We start from the raw sequence: 23,556 nt of genomic DNA, 5'->3' as shown, positions 1-23,556 counted from the left end.
ATGGTCTGTAGTTCAACAATATGTCGACAACTAACAGACAGGAAATTGAGGATTCAAGTGAAAATCCACCAATGTGATGGAGAGATGGAACCCTAAATTAACTACTTCAAAAACATTCACCCAGACACACGGGTAAAGACAAACCTCTCCCATTCAGAGTGGGGTGCTTTCTAACACTCCTGGCTAAAGGGGATAAAAAGGAGAGTAGCCTTCTTTGAGAGTGAGGAGCAGGCTGCAACTCTCCCTCTGATCTAATCCACTTCCCTCCTCAGGGAAATGGAGAAGGCGGATTTCTGCCCACACTGCAATTTCCCTCTCCCTATAAAAAAGTGTATTTCTTTCTTTCCCCCTGGACAAATTGCCTTTGAATGTGGACAGTTTGTCTCTCACAGTACGTGTGCCAGTTGGATCCAGCTGTGTGATGTGTGTGTAGGGGAGCAAACACTGTTATCGTTGTTTGAGGAAAAAAGGGTACTTGATCATTGTCAGGAAGAGCGGTGACTTTGAGCCAAAGGAGGTTCTAATAAGAGGGATTGGGTAGTGTGGCCTACAGGTGAAGGTTCGTTGATCTTTGGCCCAACAGAGTTAAAGACAGAGTCAACATGTAGAATGGAGGGAAATCTTCCCTAATCTAAAGATTCAAATAAAACGTTGATTGCTCAGTCCAGGAGACCACATTTTTCACGCCCAGATAAACGGCCTAACAGACAACCTCAGACCAAAACAGACATGTTAAACGTTCTTCCTTTTTCTCGTGACACATGCAAAAGGGGAAGTGGAACTGGGGAATTTCCTCTGTACGGTCCATGTGCATAGACACCACAGGTCATTTCTTTTAGACATTCGAGTTTACCACAAACTGTGTTAATATACTGGTCTAATTTATGAGTACTGTACCATATCTTTTGCCAAACACACATCAACAAACCACCAATATTTAGGTAAATTACTCTCATATAAGTTCCCACAACAACCCATTCGGCACACACTGGTAGAATCGACATTGTTTCCACGTCATTCCAATGAAATTACGTTGAACCAACGTGGAATAAACGTTTAATTGACGGCTGTGCCCAGTGGGAAAATGTATATGCAAACTCACTGAAGAAATACAAATATGAATCTCACTAGTCTTCTAAACCCTAAAAGTCCTACATGTTAAAAGGTGCCTGGTTAAATATTAATCGTTTTTCATAAAGAGCAGGCCCAGTGACTCTACACAACTCTTTAAACACCCCGGCCTATATCCTGGCCGTGATCCAACCCCGCCTGTTGTTTTATTGGCTCAGGCAGTGGCCGGTTGAGACTTGCCGTCGCAGCTCCACCAGACCTTTGGTTGTCAATGTTCCCTCCTCTCCTTGTCCTTCTTTACCTTCCTCCCTTCCTTCCTTCCTTTTTGCGGCCCTTGGGGGATTTTACTGGTCTTAAGAATAGGTAGAAAACATGGCTTCACCAATGCTCCTTACTTTTCCAACCATGTCAGATCAGTAAACACCTCAAATCAAAGTTTATTCGTGACAGTGAAATGCTTACTTGCCACTTCTTCCTCAACAGTGCAGAATAATGTAAAGTAGCAAAGTTAATCAATATACGCATCTGCCCTCTCGATACAAATCAAATCCTCTCCACCTCACCCCTCATATTTACTGTCTTCTTGCTTTTTCCTTCCTGTGCATCCTGTCCTATTCTGTCCCTGTATTACCTCCCTCACTCTCCTATTTCTAGACTCTCCCCGTCCAACCCATCTTCTACTTCCTTTGTTCTCTACCTTCTTTCCATTCTATACCCTCCATTATACTGGGCTATTATTCTGTGCTGTTCTCTATTCTCTTGTACTGAGCTGGGTTGTGCTGTCCTTCAGTACCCTGAGAGGTGTTATCGTACTGAACACTGCCGTTGTACTGAGTTGTGTTGGCTGTCACTGTCCTGCTTTTGTGTTGCATTCCACCGTGTTCTACTGTGTAGTGTTCCAGTACAGTGCCTCTGCTAACAGTATGGTCCAGTAGACGTCTTGTGTTGGTCCCTGACCCTTGGTCTGCCAGCAACTCAGAGGGGATACATGAGTAGGTCTGTCTACTGTCCACATGGGGAGAGTCATGACGTGTATACAGCAAGTAGCTATAGTAAATCATGGCTTTCAATCTGCCATTTTCTGAGGTCAAAAGCTCTCAAAACAAATGTTTATGGGATAAGGAAAATGCAGGCTGCAAAGACAAAGAGATTTCTTTGTTGATTATGACTGCTCATGTTTGTTTCTCTGTATGCGCCTGTGGGCGTCAATGCAATTGTGTGTGTGTTACGTGTGTGTGTGTGTTTGGCATGCGTCTGCATGTGTGTGTGTGTGTGTGGCATCGTCTCTGCATGTGTGTGACTCACGAGGTGCACGGGCAGCCTGGCAGGTTCGTCCTCCATTCGGCTGCCTGGCCCGCCCGCCGTGGGAGCATGGACGGGGAGGGGAAGTGGAGTTTGGTCAGGGGGCCTCAGGAGGAAGGGACTGAATGAGCTCCTCTCCTGCTATGAATAGACACACAGACACAAAGCATGCCTTAGTTACAAACCTCCACAAAACCATCCTTAAACCCAAAACAGCCTGAGAATCACCATGCAGAGAAACTATAACACCCTTTAAAGACATTCTTTATCTAAGCGATAAGTTACCTACACATAGCCAATCTTTTTATTCATTAAATCATATTTGACTTATTTGAGAAAGACACTCAAGAGGTGCGTTTGCATGGTCAATGCAGCCAGTCACTAAACAGGAGGTTGAACTTACTGGTAATTGTCACAATTTGCTTTAAGTCACTCTGGATAAGGCGTCTGCTAAATGAGTAAATGTAATTTACTTACTACAAAATGTTACCCCTCGAACATGACAATGTATACATGTGCTGTTGTGTAATATGTTATTGTAACATCATTAATTTGCCTCTTTTCTGTTCTGCATCTTCTATGGACAGCAACAGTTAACAGGTGAGTGTATGTCTGGGCCAATCAGTGCTGCTGAATATGATGTTTATAACACGGATTGGTGATTCATTCAACCAGTCAATCTAAAATGGCTAGTTCCTATTAGCCTACTGTACCAGGAACTCACTGTGGGATATGCTAGCAATAAGTTTTTAATCTCATTTTATTACGCAGACCGCTCTACTCTTCAAGAATACTTATGTATTCCGGTAGCCTATAGCCAACAATAGCACACCTATATCAAGTCTTACTTTTAGAAGATTTCGCATTTGTACAGCCCAGAATTGACAAGGCTGTGACTGTCAAAAAGGTGTTCAGGTACAGATGGGGTCGAGAGGAGCGAGAGAGTGAGTGTGTGTGTGCGTGTGTTTAGAGGAGCATACATATAGCCTACATTAACTCTGCTACGTCTCTGCAAAACAATATAATTCCAAAATATATCTAGGCCTACTCTCCTAGGCTACATCCCAACAATCCCAAATAGTTTCCTTGTCACCTGAAATTTGAAGATCCAACTTTAGACCGTCATTGTAATGTAATAACATGATAAACAGCATGCCTTTTTGCACTGCAACCATTTTACACTATTTTAGGCCTAGATATTTCAGGTTTACATATACAAAATGTATTGTATAGAAAATTAATTATTATCTGTGTACCGTATGCTATATAATCGTGACAGATACATGTATATTCCCATGAATAGTTGCAACAAATAACATTAACCACATTTCTGGTGGTTTTCAAACAAGCCATATGCCGCGTTCACAACACACTGGGACTTCCGTGGGTTCAAGACAACTGGTGGCAACTCAGATAAAAACGAGTCCGCCTGGGAAAAATCTTTTGAATGGTCATCCAACTCGAAATTTCAAGTCGGAAACATGGGCATCTTTCTATAGCTCCGACTTTCCGACCTGAAAATCACTGACGTTATGATTTGACCTCGTTTTTTTCCGATTTCCCGTTCTCTTGAAAGCACCAATAGCCTATGAAATGAACGTCGTGACGAAAACAGTTTATCTCATGTGTGCTGCGAAGTCTAAACTTGCGCGCAGCATGGATGGACTTACCAGGCGCTACTGTAGTCTATAACACAGCGGCGAAACGTTCCCCTCAGCAACAGATGATTACCAACACAAACGATGCGGTTGGGTCAACAACACGACGCGTCTAGCGCATCTCACCGCTGGGTCCTAGAACTTGATTCTGCTTTATAAAATCAACAAATACCTTGGTTGTGATCTGCGATGGAGATTCTGACATGTCTCACAAATGCAGGAAGTTCTCCTCTTCCGCACTCCTTTTCCCGTTCTCCTCTTTGAAATAAACCAGAAAAAAAACCCACATCCGACTCCCTGACTTGGAGAGGGTTACGGCCACGTAATAAATACGTTTAAGGTTTGTTATCAATCCATTATATGCCCATGTTTATCATAAACGCGTTAAAGTTCTTTGTTTTCTGTTGGTGCTGTGCGCTACATTTCGGCGACGACGTTGGTTAATTCTCTTCCTGGAAGACTGACTAAAAGGCGGACATCTCCGTGGTGCTGCTCATTGATATGGATGTGTAAACGGCGAAATGACGTAAATTCCCAGCATTGAGCCCAGCCCCCTTGTTGCACAGGGGTTTGATTGCAGCCTGGATAAAAAGGCGTTCCTTGCATAGAATTATCTTATTGGCTCCCGGGAGTTTCGTAGGCGTTTCTTGTTGAGGAGAAAGGTCTCCAAATAGTTCACTGCTGGGAAAGAGACGCCTACGAGATCCAGGGAGCCAATTAGATAATTATATTCAGGAACACACTTTAGTCTAGCCTGCAGCCAGAGTCTGTTCTGCAGCCATTTCTCTTAAAGGGAACCCCATATTGGGATATTGCTGATTGTGTTTACACACAGCTGTGTCTGCAGGTTTTTCGCTCCACCCTTGTACTCTGAGCAATACATTAAGATCACTAATTAGTAAGGACCTCCCCTCACCTGGTTGTCTAGGTCTTAATTGAAAGAAAAACCCAAAAACCCAATGCAGACACTTTCGGCCCTCCGTTGAATGAGTTTGTAACGCGAGTGGTGGGTTCGATCCCCCGGACCACCCATACACAAAAATGTATGCATCGCATGACTGTAAGTCGCTTTGGATAAAAGCGTCTACTAAATCGCATATTGAGAACCCAACAAATGAGGTACTCCTGAGTGGGCGCAGTGGTCCTAGGCACGCATCGCAGTGCTGTGCCACTAGATCCCTGGTCCAATCCAGGCTCTGTCGCCAGCCCATCCCGAGAGAATCATGTGGCGCTACATGTCGCCAGGGTAGGGGAGGGAAATGGCCAGGGGATGTAGCTCAGTTGATAGAGTATGGCGTTTGCAACGCCAGGTTGTAGGCCAGGGTTCGATTTTTACGGGGGGCCAGTAAAAAAAATATGTATTCACTAACTGTAAGTCGTTCTGGATAAGAGGTCTACTAAATAAACTAAAATTTAAAAATTTAACCCATTCCATAGCCATAAAAAGTGGGCCAATAAAAATGTAAATTAGTAGCCCAGGTACTGGGGTTTCAAGAGGGCCCTGTTAATTATCAGGTAGAACAAAAACCAGCAGGCTCCGGACCTCGTAAGGTAAGAGTTGAGTACCCCTGAGTAGGCTATTATTATATGCATACTAGCTCATTCAGTGGCCCTACTCTCCCTATGTGTACTTTGCGTTAACATGGTGTTCAATGGTACACTTCCAACATAGGCTAAGAGACAAAAAGGGATATCCCATATCTGCCACCAATGTAATACATGAGAGATCTCTAACCTGCTGTGCAGCCGTGAGTGTAGTGTGTAACTCCCTGGCATCTGTAAATGGCAGCACACTCCCAGTGGAGGCTGGGCTGAGGAAGATGGCTGGCATAATGGTTGGAATGAGTCAATGGAGTGGTATCAACCACATGAAAACCACACGTGTTTGATACCATTCTATTACTCCATTCCAGACATTAATATGAGCCATCCTCCCATCAGCAGCCACTGACACTCACATATATGCAGCTTTTACACTGAAAAATTATGCACAAATGTAAGGGATGGAAATTGCGACAAATTCTGGCAATATATTTGATAATAATGACATAAAAAATTCTGATCACAAAGTGATTTACACTGACATGAATTTCCCACTTAGGCCTAGAGTTTTTGGATGGGATGCATCTGACATCTACCGGGCATAGTTGGTATTTTTTACAGTAAGACAAGTAGAGCAGGGCTCTCAATTCCGGTCCTGGAGGGCGAGACACCTCTGTTTTTCATCTCCTTCTAATCAGGCGCTAATTCAGACCTGGGACAACCAGGTGAGTGCAATTAACTACCAGGTAGAAATTAAAAACAGAAGTGTTTTGGCCCTCCAGGACGAATTCAAGAACCCTGCAGTAGAGAGTAGTTCCGAGATTTTTGTGTGAGCTATGTGAAGAGAGATTCGAGAAGGGAAGATAGAGGAAGGGATGGATGAAGTGGAATCTGAATACAATGGCGGTAGAATCTAAGGAGAATTGGAGTATTGTTCAAAAGAAATGGAAAACAGAGAAAAGTAGGGTACAGTGATGAGAATGACCCCTTCGTATCTAGTAGGAGTCGGTTTATTAATAAGGAGCAGCTGAGCAGAGTACGAATCTTGAAGAAACCATTTGAGTTCCTCCAAACTGGTGGAGAGTGTAAGCTGGGTAAAGTGAAGGGATGTGAGGGGTCACGCAGAGGCGGGCTTGTTTAGATTTTTTGGTGATTCTGTGGACTCTGAAGGAACGTGGTGTTGTGTGTTTAATTCAATTTGATAAGTTTGAAGTGTTATGTATGTCTCTTCGGAACAGGCACCCCTCAAGGGGGGTTATATTCTGGCGTTTCGTGGGAAGTTGATTAGGAGAGATTCCTGGAGTGATTGGAAGCACGTCGGAGAGTGAATGGGGAAAAAAGTAGAACAGTCAGTTATTTTGTTTTTTAAATGGAGTCTCTCCCTAATGTGAGTGCGGTTAGGGTATACAACTACAGAGTTAGACTTTATCCCTAGACCAATGCAGTGTGAACATTGTAAAGCTTTTGTTCATGGGAAAGTGTTTCGCAGAAGTAGAAGCCGAGATGTACAAGATGTGGGAAAATATCATAATGTGTTATAAAAGTGAAAAAATGTGACATGTTGTAATTGCGGTGGGAATCATGAAGCCACGTCTCTGAATGCCCACAAGGGTGAAAGAGAATAGAGGTGGGCCAAAGTCAGGGTTGTACAGAACATTTTAATATGCAGAGCAGAGAAAAGGGTTGAGGGTTTGAAGGTTGCACAACCAGAGTCCATGGTAGTGGATAGGCCTTCACTGCAGGGGTTGTCTTACACCGGAGAGGATCCACATTTTAAAGGTTGGTGGAGTTTGTGGCCTTTACGCTAACTGGTGATAAATGCCACTGCCAAGATGGAGAAAAGATCTAGGAAGATTTAAATCATTGTGATTAGGCAGAGCGGTCTCCTAGGGCTGAAAGATTTCACAGCCAAAGGAGTTGCATGGAATATCAGTAAAGCTGTACCACCTTCTCAGATCCTAGAGCCTGAGAAGGGAGATATGGAGAACTAAAAGAAGGAAGAAGTGGGAGTTTCGTTTGTTTTGGCAATGTACTATTTTTTATTAGGGTGGATTGTTTAGGAATCACTGAGTAGGGATGGTTTTATTTTTTATATTTTGGGGGGGTTTCAAACCGTCCAGTTGGTGGCAACAGTTCAACTTTTGGATGTAACATATAACCCACAGAAGAAGAAGTAAGACAGTAGCCGATAGAGGCAGACCCACATATTTACATTTTCCAATGCATAAAGATTCCAGGCTTATTTATATAAAAACGATATATTGGCTACTGTCAAGATCTTTCAAAATTTATTTGGTGCAATATGAACGCTTTTATTGCATTTGCAGAAGAAGGAAAGATCATAAAGGGTTATACTAAGTTTCGGTTTCGATTCACTCACCTGCTTCCCTTCTCAACACATATTCCTCGTCAGAGTTCCGAACCATATGTCAAGAATATAACGTTGTTTAACGCGTTGAAGAAATGACGAATCGACCATAACTAAACTTATTTGTGCTAATCGTGGATCAATGAACGTCGATGAATTAGATGCGAATACCTTTTTGACTTCAGTCCGTCTCGGTGCGGGATGTAATTACCAATCGAGCGAAATTCTCTGTTTAGTTGTTTTTTTAACGGAGAGCAAAGGGTGGTAGCCAAGACTGGAGTTCGACTGTGGCAGATCCAACGATTGCCAGGGATGCCGAATTTGCATTTTTGTAAACGATTCCTCGCTTGGAGATTGCCCATTCAGTCGGAGAAGGGTATGGAATTGTGCCGCTTAAACTTCAACGCTTCCCAAATGTGTTACTGTTTTTACAATCGTTTGTTGGTGACGTTATTGTAATCACAAGGCCTGCACTGGGGAACTTTTCTCCACATAGCCTTTCCATTTGCGGTTATGGCAGGGATCATAATTACAAATCATTTGACTACAAATTGACCGCAAGAATCCCAAACAGATATAATATTAGACTAAAACGTAATAATTTCAAATCTAGTTTACGTTTGTATACGATCACATGTCTCTATTACTCCGTGGCAATAGCTTTGGGAACAGACTTCCTCAAATTAAAATCACTTGGCTCGGGAACACTGGTGTTTTTAGTCTTTATGTCAATATGTATTTATTTATTTATTATGCTCAGAAAACTTGGGAGCCAAATAAGACAACCGTTGCTGCCAGTTGGGGAACCCTGCTTTATGGCGTTATTGGTGTGTTATGGAGAACCACCAGGGGTTGCCAGGTGAACAAGCATTTCTAAACCAATGACCCCTCAAAACCAGCCCACAAGGCCTGAAAACTAGGCCTGAAAACTAGACCCCCATTTGTTTTCTAAGCAAAGAGAGGATTGCTTTACATGGAGCAATTAGGAAGGAATATTGGACGTAATTTTGTAACAACATAGGCTAAGAAGCAAAATCCGGTTATCCATCAAAATAATGATTATTGTGAGCTTAGGAGAATATGTTGCGCAAGAGAAAGATAATTCACCCTTATTAAACATTTTCCATCAATGGATGTCGATTTAAGTTGTTTTGACTACTATGATTAAGCAATAAGGGCCCAAGGAGGTGTGGTATATGGCCACATGGTCCATGGCTAAGTGTTCACAGCCCTTAGCCAGTGGTATATTGGCCATATTGCCAACCTACGTGTAAACCCCCTGAGGTGCCTTACTTCATATTATAAACTGGTTACCAACGTAATTAGAACAGTAAGAAATAAATGTTTTGTCATACCTCTTTGTGGTACACTCACTGAGGCACCAGCTTTCAACCAAATCGTCGCATTCAGGGCTCAAACCACCCAGTTTATAATTAAGCAATAAGGCTCAAGGGGTTAGCGGTATCTGGCCAATATACCATGGCTTGGGGCTGTTCTTCGCTGGCAACCTTTGCAGAGTGCCTAGATACAGCCTTTGGTCGTGGTGTATATTGGGCCATATACCACAAAGTCTAGAGGTGCCTTATTGCTATTATAACTTGCTACTAACGTAATTAGAGCAGTAAAAATAAATGTTTTGTCACAGTAAATCAGCATTCAGGACTGTAAATACAATCCAGTTTGTGCATGTGCATAACTGTAGATAAATCCGACAGGAGAGTTTGAGTGATGAAATCTCTGTGCAAGAAACACTTGGACAAACTAAAAAAAAGAAAAAAAGAATGTTAGGCTATTTTCTGGCAATTGTGCGTGTTATTATGTGCCAGATGTTAAGACTACAAACTGTTATAAATGGCCTATTTGCTTGCTTGACTTGTTATTTCAGGGTTTATAATTGCAATTGAACTTGCCATGGTTTGCTGAACTAGATGCAGATAGCCCATAGCCCTGACTAGGCCAACATCTCATTTCAGGAAAAGTCCACAATGAAACTGACATTGAGTTGTGTACCATGATTGCACAAATGATAACTTCGCAATTTAATTAACTAACATTGTTCCATTAATAATTGCATAATAACACAAGGCTACAACAACAAACTGAAGTTATAGGCTATTTATTAAATATGTTGCCAGCTCCAGGTAGGCTGCAACAAGTGGCACAAATTGATTTGCAATGACTCAAGTGATATCATCATTTCAACTTATTTATTGTATCAAATGTAGGCTACGATATTTTCAACTCGTACGTTGCTTTTACCGTGCAGGGTGGTACAAAGCGGAGTACACACACAGCTTTTAGCTAGTTGAAAAGCGAAACACGTGCCTCAAGTATGTAAAAATGCAGGCTGAGCCTGGCCGACTATCTGAGGTTGACCTTTGTATTTTATTCTTATTTTGCACTGTCTCTATGCACACTCACAGGGCCCTACCACACTACGACACTGATACTCCAACACACACTCACTCTCATTTGCTCACACACACATCTGTGCACATACATTTGCACTACAGACTCTACACACCCACTCACATACAATAATCATATACGCTGCTGCTCTATTTATCATATATCCTGATGCCTTGTCACCTTACCCCATACATATCTACCTCTATCAATCCAGGACCCTGCACGTTGTAAATATGGTACTAGAACTGACCCTGTATATAGTATGCTTACTTAGTTTATCTTGTTCTTCTTATTTCTATATCTCATGTGTTTTTTGTTCTACCTTGTTCTTTTTTATATTACATTGTTATTGATTACTATATTGTTGGGGGTTAGAGCTGCAAGAAATGCATTTCACTGTACTTGTACATGTGACATTAAAACTTGAAACTTGAACACCTTGCAAAAAATCTGTGTCATAATGGTCAACAATGAACGACCTTATCCATGGTGCTTTAATAACAGTAGTATTGATCCCTTATGACAACTATATTTTTAACGACTATAGGCTAGTAGGCTACGGCTGAGCACACCCATTGAAATGATTTATTTTAGGATCCTGGAGACCGGGGGGCTATGCATGTATTTGTCCCAAGTCAAGCTGCTCTCCAAATTGATCAGCTGGTGATTATCATGCAAATAAGTGCCGGTCTCATGGTAATTGGTGACCATTAATCAACATAAAGACGTTTAGCATCTCTGACTCCATGCATAGCCCTACAAGCCACTGATGAGGACCTTTGGAACATCTACATGTTAAAAAGTCAAATAAATCCATTTAATATAGCATGCCCTACACCATAACAATAAATCCATTATTTATTTTAGTCAGGTCTAAAGAAAATGTTGCCTATTCAGAAGAATAGAATAGCATATTCTGAGACGTCCTTATGTTAGGGCCCTGATCTGACTATGCCATGTGGCTGTGGGGGCTACACTAATTTAGCAGGAAAGATTTGCTTAAAATTCCCATGTTATTTTATAGTAAGAAAGAACAATACAATTGAACATCGTAGCTGAATAAAATAGAAAGGATATTTTCTCCAACTGATTTCAGAGGGAAGTGGGCACATGCGGCTATTCTGTGTTGAGGCGGTTAACAAGGAAACAGGTCCTCCGATATGCCTTAATTGAAAGTTATTTATGCAACTTTAGTTGTGATACAAATGTTAGGCTATATATATGGATTTTTAATACATTCTAAGGCTGAATGATGCGACTAATAATGTTTTAAAAAAGTCCATGAAAGCTTGCACACACTTCATCAGTCTCTCTTCACAATTTGACAAGCACTTGATAATATTCTCACCCATCAGACTTTTCTCAATTCTTAATCTGGTCTTTACATACAGTATATCATGGTGCACAGCATATTAACTAACAGGTTATAGAGCAAACAAATGCAATTGTCACAACACAGGTTGTTATATGGCTTTTTTCTGGCTTCCCGTGATTTTACCCATGCACCCCCCTACTGTTAGCGACTGGCCGTTAGCAAGTTTGGTAGGCTACTAATGACCATCAGCGGCATCAGAGCGCAGTTTTGGAGAAGCCTAGTTACCATGACTCAACAGTCACGTGGAATTTGACTGCGGTCATGACTGTGACTGCCGGTGTAGCGGTGTAAGCAGCAATTTTACGTTCCATTGTTATAACCTAACAGATCTAGCCACTAGCCTTTTATAAGGTGAACAAGTGGTAGCCTAAGTTAGCGTTATAAGCTGAGACAAATAAGCCTATAACGGAGCCTATACATCCTTCACTCCTCCCATCCTTGACGACATCACCGATTAGATGGATAGTGAAAGGACATATTAGCTAGACTACCAACCAAGTCATGTCAGATTCAGTGATTATTTCTTTATATAGGCTAGCCTATATGGCCCTCTCGATGATCTAATAGGCCTATATTTGATAAATGATTATGTCAAGAAAAGGAGTTAATTAATGAATATTAATATATTGAAACAGCCCTCAGATTAGCTGCTTTGCGCACTGCCAGGAGTGGTCCTCGAGTTGCCTCCTCTTACAGACACGTTTCGCGTAAAATCCCTGCTTCATTGTTCATTCCTCCCTTGCAGCCGTTGGATAGGCCTATAATTTACTTTCACTTGCCCACTGTAACGCATTTGATTAGTGTACATGTTAGGGTACCCAATCTAGTGGGCCGCTATAGGATTATAATGGGATGCAAAGTAGCGGTGTTGTAGCAAATTTGGAGACAGCTTGACATGGGACACGCACACACATAGCCCCGGTCTCCAGGATCCCAATATAATTTGTTTCAATGGGTGTAGGGTGCTCACGTAGCCTACTAGCCTATAGTCGTTAAAAGGATAGTTGCGATAAGGGGTAAATACTACTGTTAGTAAAGCACCATGGATAAGGTCGTTATAGTTGCCATTATGCACTGATTTTTTGCAAGGTGGCGGGCATGCGTGACAGCGACTCAACCCAGGTCAGTGACAGTGCCAAGATTAGTTTTTTTGTTTGTGCTCATAACACCACCATGGCCATTGAAGAGTGTATGCCTATAGTCTGAAATTGCCAGGGGGAAACTTGTGAGTGTGCGTGCGAGTTATTAGATCATTAGGTTGATAAGCGTGAGTGCGCAGTGACGCCCTGTTTGAACAAGTGTATTAGATTATTATGGCCGTTTGTTTGTTTTAACGCACCCGTCTCTACCTATTTATAACCACACGGACTTGGATGAAATACCTAATCCAAGTCCGTGTGGTTCTTCCTAATGAAAATACCCAATCTGTGGCAGTCACAACCTCTTCTAGGTCCTAATACTTACAATAATTTGGTTATGTGCTAAAAGAGCAAGGATTTCCTTGTTACTAAAGCCAATTCTAAAGTATAGTTTCAACAGTCTTCTAACTCAGACATTTCAAAGGTGGCGCACACAGCAACAGAGAGCCAGGAGGTATGCATTTATTAACCAAATCCCCTACTTTAATCTTGAAATACAACTGCGACTTTATTCTCAAAATATTGCCACTTTATTCTCAAAATATTACCACTTTATTCTCGAAATATTGCCACTTTATTCACAAAATAAAATGTTGACTTTATTTAAAAAAGTACATTTCAACTTTATTCTCAAATGTCTACTTTATTCTCAAAGTATTTCAAGTTTATAAAGTACAATCTGTCCAGAAAAAAATCCAGGTACCTCCACCCATAATGTATATTTTATTTTTTTGTCTTCACTTGGGCCTAATACTCTTCCATATCATGCATACCAAAATCTGAGGGGGAACAGGTATGAGAATACCTCTGGGGTGGTCTGAGGGCTAGGCCCTTTGGCATGTTGGAGAATGTAGCATTTTTCAAACAACTGAAATCACAGCTTTTTCCTGCAATCTAGAGTCATAATCATTATGCTTAATCTCTATGTCAGGAAATGTTTTTTTTTGGTTCGTTGCATATTTAACATACAGTGCTTAAATTCTCCCCCAATCACACATTGCATTCGAACACATCTTGAACCCTCTAGGCACTGCTCAAAAAGTTTTTCCATTGTGCACTAGGCTAAAAAGTTCATAAAATGTAGGTCTAGAAGTTGCAATAAATTGTAAGAAACGGCCTGGGCATGTTATCATCGCACTGATCAAATACCCACTGAGAACAAAACGTCAGTTCAAAGTCTATTTTTGATTTACATTTGGTTGAGTTGTCAACTAACATGAATTCAACGTGGAAATCAACCAAAATCCATCACATTAAGTTTAGGTTCAAAGTTGGGTGAGAAAAATAATGTTTCCATATTGATTCAACATCATCACATTACATATTTTTTTCATGACGTGTAAACAACGTTGGATTCAACTAGTTTTTGCCCAGTGGGTACTGTGTCGGGATCACTATTTTTACTGTTTCCAATGGAATAAGTATAGGCCTATAGGCGCATCCAACTGGGCACACTACGTCATTTCAATGTGGTTTTTTTTAAATATTTGATTGAGACGTTGATCGAAATTTCAATATTTATTCGCCCACTCAAAAATTACGTTCTGTCTCTGGCCTAACAACACCGTGCCAATATATCCTCAAACACCGACTTCTCGGGCATTATCACTTAAATAAATACTGTTACTTGGTTTGCAAGATAGCCTTAACTTGGTATTTACTTTGGCAAAGGTGCGATATTGAAATGTCAATGCAACCAAATATCAACATTTGAAAGAGATGTAGCTTTTGTGCCACTGACTTAATCTGGCTTAAATTCCAGTTTGTCTACAAATTAATAATATATTTGGATTCACGTCTCCATCTCAACCCAAAATCTAAGTTTAAGAATAGAACTAAATCAAATCAAACTTTAAATGTAGTTTGATTTGATTTTGTCTAATCTTTAACTTAGGTTTTTGGTTGAGATGGAGACGTTAATCAACATATTAATTATTAACTTGAGTACATTTGAAATCAACCAAAGCTTGAAACCCTAGGCCTACATGTGTTTGTCTATTTTTTGTTGAACCCTGGGTTGAATTGAAACAATAGTTGTTGATTTCGCAAATGCTACATAGGCCTATTAGATTATATATGACTTTTAAAGTAAGGTAACATTTATTTTGCTCTGTTAAACCTGCAGAATTACTTCGATGCAACAGTAGAATCTATTTGGTTATTAAGAGATCTTAATAATAATTCTCACAATAGCACATTGGTAGTAGTCAGTGACAAATATCAAAGCTGTGCAGGTGGGCTGGGCTTGGTTAAAATCCTGTAGGAGACCAAAAGGTGCTTTAGATGGATCAATTCTCCAGTTGGAGATGCTGCCCAGTCTATAGTTTCTTTTGATAGTCAATATAACGTTGAAGATCTGACCCGTTGTTTCAAAGGTCCAAATTCAACATATTTTATACAAGCTTTGTCTATGTTGAAATTTCCCCTCTACTTTTCAAATCCAAGTGCACAAAACATTAGGAACATCAGCTTTTCGATGACATAGACTGACAAGGTGAATCCAGGTGAAAGCTATGATCCCTTATTGATGTCACTTGTTAAATCCACTTCAGTCAGTGTAGATGAAGGGGAGAGACTTAAGCCTTTGGGAGACAATTGAGACGTATTGTGTATGTGTGACATTCAGAGGGTGAATGGGCTAGACAAAATATTAAAGTGCCTTTGAACAGGGCATGGTAGTATGTGCCAGGTGCACCGGTTTCGAGTGTGTCAAGAACTGCACGATGCTGGGTTTTTCACGCTCAACAGTTTCCCGTGTGTATCAAGAATGGTCCACCACCCAAAGGACATCCAGCCAACTTGACACAACTGTGGGAAGCATTGGAGTCAATGGGCCAGCATTCCTGTGGAACGCTTTCGACACCTTGTAGAGTCCATGCCCTGACGAATTGAGGCTGTTCTGAGGGCGGGGGTGCAACTCAATATTAGGGAAGGTGTTCAGTAATGTTTTGTACACTCAGTGTATTTTCTACGTAGATTTCATGTCACATTCGTTGACAAATAACGTTGATTCAACCAGTTTGTGCCCAGTGTGATGGAAGGTTGTATCAAGAAAATGTTTACTTTTGACTACAGAGGAGGATGTCGCTTCAACCATGACCTGACCTCGGGGTACAACAGCAGAATCCTGAAAGAACACGGACTGGAGGAACTGAACAGATCTGAGCTGTGCACTCTGCTGCTTCAGAATGATGGCTTCCTCTTACCACCAGTACGTCAACACTGCAGGCCCCTATCGCAAAAGTATACTCTGTCTGGTTAAGGTGTTGTGTTTAGTGATCATGATCTAAATTAAGCTAATATTCCTCCAATTTTATGCCATAGTGTGCATAAATATAAATGGAATACTGTGTGTGTGTGTGTGCTCATACGTACATGTGTATAATAATAAGCAATATGCCATTTAGCAGACGCTTTTATCCAAAGCGACTTACAGTCATGCGTGCAGCTACATTTTTTTGTATGTATGTGTGTGCGTGCATGCATGTATGTGTGTTTGTGTGTATATTTTTTCTCGTACAAACATTTTCCTTCTGCTAGGTGTGCCACAACTACAACAACGGTGTTGGAGAGTATGGCAAATGCCAGGATGGCGAGACATGCACAGAGGCTCCACATCTGTGAGATGTATCTCAGCGGTAGCTGCAACTGCTTCCCAGGTGTCATGATTTCTACGAGACCCCACCCATTAAAAATCCTGCAGGACAAAGGGTGCCCAACGAGCTCATTGCCTCCTGAAGTCTGTGTACATGAACATCGAATGGTTGCAAAAGCAAGACCGTGGCAAGCAACAATATCAAAGAGCTAAAGCTAATGCAACCACTAACACTGGGTAAGTCAAACCGAGGCCCACAGAGTAGTCACGGTAAGGGCTACACTGTTATTAGCATGTTAACTCAAGTTATTAAATAATATTGTGTTATACTGTAATATAGTTTTACTAAAGTGTAGAAGATAGTAAAGTGAGTTTGTATAATTTTATGAGAACATAGCGTTAGTGGAACCTAATGCCTAATTCCTAATATCTTGTAGGTGTTAGAAGATATAGTGTGTGATTATAGATGCATTCTCATAACTGCAACCACCTCTCACATGCCCAGGGGCCCACTTTGGGACCCGACCCATGGTTTAAGAAACCTTGGGCTACATAATAGGCTCACTAAATAAAATATCCAGTGGCACTGCTTACCCAATGATAAAGAGTAGCATGAATATATGTGAGGCCACTCACCAGTGATGGTGCTGTTCGTTTAATATTGAAATTGTTGAGGAAAACATTTGGTAGCTTCTGCAGATGATTAGTGTTCTCTTTTCAGCAGGAGTCATTTGCTTTTCAAACTACGTTTTTCCCGCCGATTGTATTTAGACATTTACGAAAGGCCTATAGCTGCTCTTCACTGACAGAAATAGAATCCTAGAACGGTTGTGTCCATTGAAGTTAGACTGGCAGCCATTGTGGAGTGTACTCATGAGTTTACCAGTCAAATTACCAGGGTTAGAGGTTCCAATCTTCCATGGATTCTATTTAGATGGCCGCAACACAACAAGCAGTTCGATATTTGGTGCGCTTGCTTTCCCAAATTGCAGCTCTCTGGTGTATTATTTTGAATGTTATTATAAATCTGTACAGATCAAGTAGGCTAATTTATATATTTTTGGAAAAACAGACCTGGTCAAGGTAATGGTAATACTGCACTTAGCATGGTGGTGATGCAGTCATAGCCCATCATTGATGACAATAATCCCGTGGGTTGATTGTGGATTTCTTGTTTAAAATAACCTATAATTTAGCAAAACTATTTCATGTGCTCAGTTACAGTGTATTTACATGGTTATTAACTGGTATTAAGATCCAATGAATGATGAACAAGTTCCCGGTCACAAGCTATCAAAATGTATAGCTGTTGTTTTTATTGGCATGATAAATTAAATGTTTGGTTCTCTTTTTTCAGATAAAACTGAAATATGTATGTACTTCATCAAGGGAGTTGCATGCACGGTGGTAAGACAGCATTTTGCAAAAGCATAATTTTATGAATAATCAATGCTTATAGCTTAATAAACATAAGACTTCAACACCTAACTTTACTCATATTGTCAGATAAGTGCACAAGCCCACTCTCACCATAGCCCTACCAATGGGAGGTGGAGGGGAGGGACTAAACTGGACAGCTCTACAAGACAACGAGGTGATTGAGAAGGACTATTGCGACCAGCAAAGACATACAGGTGTGCTCTACGTTTAAGAAGAATGAACTTGAATGGACAGTAACAACATAGACACTTGGTCAATGGTGGGTGAATAGCGTTGCTAGTTGTTAGTACAATGAGTTAATGCAAATTTATAAACTGGGTGTGTTCGAGCCCTGAATGCTGATTGGCTGAAAGCTGTGGTATATCAGACCGTATACCTACGGGTATGACAAAACAATTATTTTTACTGCTCTAATTACGTTGGTAACTAGTTTATAATAGCAATAAGGCACCTCGGGGTTTGTGGTATATTATCAATATCACCACGGCTAAGGGCTATATCCAGACACTCCGACGTTGCATTGTGCGCAAGAAAACAGCCTCTTAGCCATGGTAGATTGGCCATATACCACACCCCCTCGGGCCTTATTGCTTAAATACGCTTCTAGTTTGTGTGTATACAGCTTCCCCTGTTGTGATTGCTGATAATTAACGTTGTGTTTTATCTTGTCTAGTCGGGAGTCCAGCCTGTGTGTTTCGATACAATACCTGCTAGGTCTGAACAAGCCAGCGTCCTCTCACCTCCATCTCCTCTGTGCTCCAGCCTACCTTCATCCTCACCTCAGAGGTGGGCCTGATTCTGGGGCGAGTTTGGAAACTTATCCTCCTAGTGCCCCGAGCAGTGTTGAATAGTGATGATTTAATGACGAGTTCAGTCCCTCTTTAAATAAAAATTATGCAAATAATCATAACCCCGATGTTTTCTGTCTTGCCCTAAGGCGGTGGACACAGGGCAGCCACCAGTGAAGACCTAAGAGGTTCCAGGGAAACAACAAGGCTGTCAACAGAAGTTCACCCCGGGTCACTGACCTATCAAACTCAGTTTCCCAGAGTGAGCTTCAGATGACGTATTTCCAAGATAAACCAACTGACTAGACAGTAAAACCATATACACCAAACATAGTATATTACAGAAATGATATGCAGTGATTCTTCACACATACTACTGCATATCAAGTACAATTGAATAGTTCTGAATATCACTACAGAAAAATCATCTGCTGTGAAGTAACTGTCTGTTCTTACGCCATAGCTCTGCTCCTTTTCAGACCTTGATTCAAACAAACAAGCAGTACAGCGCCAAGAAAAGGTTGTGAAGGAAGGCTACCTGTGTTTGTCTCTTCAGCTGATGCACAACTATCAAAACCAAATAAATATAAGTTGTGAATGTTTTTTATCATTTGCTATTTAAATACTCCCTTCACCCAGGCTCCTTGTGTGTTCTCTTACATGACTAAGTCGATAGAAATATTTAAATATGTTCAACTGCTGTTTAATCTTTGCATGTCCATTATCTGAACCTTTGTCTAGTAGGACCTGCTACAATTCCATCTCCTTGTCTTAAATATGTCATTCTTCTTCTACATTTCAGCAAATTTTTCCAAAAAAAAAAAATCTCAGCAATCACTCAAATTTCAGAACTTTTACCAGACACTGGGACAGAGAGCCTACACTCTCCTGAAACAGGAGTGCAATATTATTTATATACAGTAACATACCAATCCATTAACTCTAACAATAATGGCTGTTTGTTTTACTTTCCTGCATATGCTTCAATTTGGCCCTACTTAGGCTAAGGTGTTTATACTGTGTTCCTCTGTCTACCCCATCATTACCTATCGAATCACCTTCCCCGTGTTTCCAAATCGTAGTGAGTTTAAAGATTCTTTCAAATTTTTCACTTAGAGCTTCACATCCCCAAATCGAGAGATTCAGACCCAAGCTTCTCTGGATTTCAGTGGTATTCCTAATCTTTCCTGTATCACCTAAGTTATTGATTGTCTAGAATATTTCCTGTCTGCTTGCACAATAATTGCACAATATAAAACATTCTACTCCTCTCACTACTTTCTTCACAAATATCATATTTAAAAAAAATACATATATATCCTGTCTACAGTGCTTCTAACACACACATGATTGCAAGGCAAAGTTTTTGTTTTATTCTGATTTGAAGGAATCTCATGAAAACAACAGAGGGAATGTGCGGAAACATCTTTTCCATGCCAACTCCAAATACACCGAGTATATCTGCTTAACAATCGACTGACGGATCTGTGACTAAAACATATGAAGGTGAGCTGTCTCATATACTGTGCTATTACTTTTTCAAATTATTGCATAAAGCGAGATATATTCATTTATTCTTTTACCACAATGTATTATTTACTACCCACCCTTTATCCCCTCTTATGTCAGGTTACTTTGCCAAGGATCCTCTCTCGTTCACTGTCAATCAAATAAATCATGTTTGTCTATCGTTGTTGTGGTGATTACACCAAACACTCCGCTACCTCGCCCCCTCGAAGATCTATCTTCTACGACAGCTGTGTGAATATTTCATACCCCTCCATCTTTTGTGGTGTTTGAGAAAGCACCAGGTGTACCCAGAGTACCTCATCCATTATAATAGATGACGCATAGTCCCAGTCTACCAGCCATACTTCCACTCCACTCCACGCGCCTAGACCAGCACCAGCGCCTAGCCAGTCTGCCTCCCAGCGCCTAAGCCTGCACCCACACCCCCTTAAACTCTGTTCTTAGATTGAGCTGACTGTAAGCTTTGTGAACTGTAGGACCCACTTTGATATTAAACTGAGGGCAAAGTAGGCTTTTGTGAATTAGAATATTTACACTCTGTTAAATGTTTGACAAATCACAGCTCATCTTGACATGCCCTTACTATGAATTACTAGATGTGCTATGTATCCGTTTTCTACAATACATAGTGCTATTGACTTTTATATAATGTAAATTACAATCTATGTACACACCAGATGTAAATTAAAGTTATGCACCAATAATTAAATTAAACTAGAAGTGATAACAATTTTAATGATGGGTTAGTAACACCACATAAATAATGTGCAGCATTGAGGTGTCGTGGTTTTGTTATGATTCTGAGGGGTCCAGATGACTGGCAGCATTCAAAGCTGCACCATGTGGGGTTTTGTGGCTCTTTCACTTTTTTATCTTTATGAATCACCATGTCTTATTTTATATTTCATTGATTATTATTTTTATATTATATACTATTAATCATTCTTGCGTTTTTGTACCTGGCAGGTGTTTATGTGAAGAGCTCAATTTTGGGTGATGATATTTGTTCTCATCGAACACTGGTTCTTTGTATCTGTAACCTTCCCTTGGACGTTACGAATATTGTCTAAGGGGGGCTGGCTGAAATCTTCTCACTATGACAGGTTGTTATATAAACATATCTCTGTCGGGTGCATCGTCCATCTTGTAGTCTAATTCATACTCAAGTCTTTACTCTAATTGGCCAAGATAACTCTCTCCTGTCATATTTGAGCAACAATCTGAAACAATGGATTAGTTCTCTACAGGTGCCCCTCGAGGTATTTCAACCCGTATATCCCAAACATCATATTTACCTCATTGAAAGATTTTAATTAGTTAAAATAACTAGTATATCTTAGAATCGTGTTACCTCTTTTTGTTTAATGCCGATTTGAATTGAAAAACTTACTAATGTCAATCTATTATGTAGCTAAAATTCTCTAGCTAGCTAACCACACTGTAGCGATGTATTTGAGAGACAAGTGCTCATTGATCATTTTTGTTTTTCCAATAAACATTTGAACATAATAGAGTTAACATGTTATCAAACAATCTAAGCCAACCCCTGTCTGTTTTGCCCCAAAGTGCCACGTTAGTTTTGTTGCTAAACAACCAACCCATCTATGAACTACTCCTTTTGGTACCAATATGACAGACCACCGTGGCTTTTAAAAAGGCTCTCATTGCCAATACATATAATTAGCAATCTATTTTATACATCATTTAAAACAAGTGACCTCCAAATCTAACTTGTCCCTGCTATCCATTCGGGTCTGGTCTGTTATTTTTAATGGTCCATCCGGGTGTGATTGTCCTCGTTCGGGTCTGGGCCCAACATTTTCGACCTGTATGAAGCAAGGTGTCATTGGGTATGGCAGAGTATGTTCACACATACTCCTACCTAACTCAAACCAACATTTAAAATTGCAACTAAAATCTTCCTATCCCAAATTGCAAACCAGTTTTCTTAGAGACTGGTTTAAGGAACATGCGGAGGGCTCAACGCAGGGCGGAAGGAGCTGTTTGCCCGCCCGGTTGGCTTACCCCCAGACTATGTTTGCTTGCTGGCTTTGGGACTATGACGCGTAGCTCTCCAGAGAACAGTGCGACTTTTCTCAAAACAGTACCAGATCTGGAAGATAGGCTCAGTAACTGCTGTTTCACTTGACATGTAACTTAAACTAGAGTGTTTGATCAGTCCTGTTCTGTGGCTAATCGCGTAGTAGCTAATTGCTTTTTTTGAATGTTAGAGTCCCCTATCACTGAGGTGATGACTACTGCAACCCAAGGTGATGATACATTGAGTTTGTTCTCCAAAATGCATTTTAGAGTTTAATTGTTAGAATTTAAATGAGCTTCACCCCCCTATTCACTTTGCCATACCTGGTTTAGTTGAAATATTGAGAAAAAAAAATATGCACTCACTAACTGTAAGTCGCTCTGGATAAGAGCGTCTGCTAAATAACTAAAATTAAAAACCTCAACCCCTGGGAGCTTCATCCTCATTCTTCATTGAATCATTCAGCTTGCTCAGGTTTGTCACTGGGGAATTCCATCCACCAACCATTTCTCTCTTACCACTCTGAGATCAATAGTTCTATTCTTATCCCATATTATAAACTGGGTGGATCGAACCCCAATTCTGATTGTGACTTCGTTTATATCAACCATATACCGTATACTAAAACATTTATTTTACTGTTCCATGTTTAACTAGTTTATAACCAATAGCACTCTGGGGTTTTGTGTATATGCCACTCCACGTTGAGTCGTGCATAAAACCCCTTATCCTGTATATTGCTTCCACACCCCTCGATGCGTTATTGCTTAAATCAAATCCCATATCTTCTCCTGCTGCGAAGGTTGCCTATCATGCTGATTTAAAAATGGTTGCCTACACAATATCTCACTATGTACACCTTTTCATACGTCCAATTTGTATTAACTGTCGCTGTCAACTACTTTATAGTCCTACATAATTTTACACCAAATAATACACTCAATGCTGTTTGAAAAATACTGTATATGGCACCTCAGGCAAACCCAACAATAAGAAAAATAGAAATCTAGAAATGAATGCACTTAGCCCAAGGCCGCGGGCGTTATAATGACTCAGTTTCATTAATTTCGTTTTTACCTAAGTTTGACAAAATAAAAGTTAAAGTATGCCTCTAGTCGAGTCCAAGTCGCGTCTTTTCCATAGTATTTTCCCGAAGGCTGTGGATAGTCAATGAAATCGATTAAATAGTAAAATCTTTTGCTTAAAATCAAATACTATTATGTTATATGCGGTGTTTTAGATTCACACAAAAAATACACTATAGAACCTGCAGATTGCATGCAGTTCACAAAAAAAAT

General features: G+C 40.5%; 1 pseudogene; it reads left to right on the top strand.

Moving 5' to 3' along the window:
- Window positions 1-7,076: 7,076 nt before the first annotated feature.
- Window positions 7,077-16,729, top strand: LOC123487226 (annotated as a pseudogene).
- The last annotated feature ends 6,827 nt before the right edge of the window (window positions 16,730-23,556 follow it).

Source organism: Coregonus clupeaformis, unplaced genomic scaffold, assembly GCF_020615455.1.
Source record: "Coregonus clupeaformis isolate EN_2021a unplaced genomic scaffold, ASM2061545v1 scaf1545, whole genome shotgun sequence".
NCBI classification, from domain to species: Eukaryota; Metazoa; Chordata; class Actinopteri; order Salmoniformes; family Salmonidae; genus Coregonus; species Coregonus clupeaformis.
The sequence above is the reverse complement of the archived record's forward strand: the minus strand, read 5'-3'. Positions and strand labels throughout refer to the sequence as shown.